Source organism: Arachis ipaensis, chromosome B8, assembly GCF_059453495.1.
Source record: "Arachis ipaensis isolate K30076 ecotype BB chromosome B8, ASM5945349v1, whole genome shotgun sequence".
NCBI lineage: Eukaryota > Viridiplantae > Streptophyta > Magnoliopsida > Fabales > Fabaceae > Arachis > Arachis ipaensis.
The window spans coordinates 8,054,370-8,055,491 of record NC_142443.1 but is presented as its reverse complement, the minus strand read 5'-3'; the positions used below and the strand labels follow the sequence as shown (position 1 = coordinate 8,055,491).

General features: G+C 39.8%; 1 non-coding gene across 1 annotated transcript; it reads left to right on the top strand.

Moving 5' to 3' along the window:
* Nucleotides 1–359: 359 nt before the first annotated feature.
* LOC148547108 (small nucleolar RNA R71) lies at nt 360–467 on the top strand. Its single transcript, XR_015898211.1, has one exon. It is a non-coding gene; the product is annotated as a small nucleolar RNA R71 (small nucleolar RNA).
* Nucleotides 468–1,122: the final 655 nt, after the last annotated feature.

Below are 1,122 nucleotides of genomic sequence, written 5' to 3'. Positions count from 1 at the left end.
TTCTCAGGATCATAGGCTTCTTCTTCAGAAGATGCCTCTTGAGTACTGTTGGATGCAGCTTGCATTCCTTGCAGACTCTGAGAGATCATATTGACTTGCTGAGTCAATATTTTATTCTGAGCCAATATGGCATTCAGAGTATCAACCTCAAGAACTCCCTTCTTCATAGGCGTCCCATTACTCACAGGATTCCTTTCAGAAGTGTACATGAACTGGTTATTAGCAACCATGTCAATGAGTTCTTGAGCTTCTGCAGGCGTTTTCTTTAGGTGAATGGATCCACCTGCAGAAGTGTCCAATGACATCTTTGATAACTCAGATAAACCATCATAGAATATATCCAGGATGGTCCATTCTGAAAGCATGTCAGAAGGACACTTTTTGGTCAACTGTTTGTATCTTTCCCAAGCTTCATAGAGGGATTCACCTTCTTTCTATCTGAAGGTTTGAACATCAGCTCTAAGCTTGCTCAGCTTTTGAGGAGGAAAGTACTTGGCTAAGAAAGCCGTGACCAGCTTATCCCAAGAGTTCAGGCTGTCTTTGGATTGAGAATCCAACCATAATCTAGCTCTGTCTCTTACAGCAAAAGGGAAAAGCATGAGCCTGTAGACTTCAGGATCTACTCCATTAGTCTTAACAGTATCACATATCTGCAAGAATTCAGTTAAGAACTGAAAAGGATCTTCAGATGGAAGTCCATGAAACTTGCAGTTCTGCTGCATCAGAGAAACTAACTGAGGTTTCAGCTCAAAGTTGTTTGCTCCAATTGCAGGAATGGAGATGCTTCTTCCATGTAAATTGGAATTAGGTGCAGTAAAGTCACCAAGCATCTTCCTTACATTATTATTATTTTCGGCTGCCATCTCTTCTGCCTGTTCGAAAATTTCTGAAAGGTTATCTCTGGATTGTTGTATTTTAGCTTCTCTTAATTTTCTCTTCAGAGTCCTTTCAGGTTCTGGATCTGCTTCCACAAGAATGTTCTTATCCTTGCTCCTGCTTATATGACAAAGAAGAAGACACAGAAAAATAATAATAATAATAGAGAGTCTCTTTACCACAGTATAGAGGTTCCCTTATGTGAGTAGAAGAAAAGAAGAAGAAATTCGAACACAGATAGAAGAG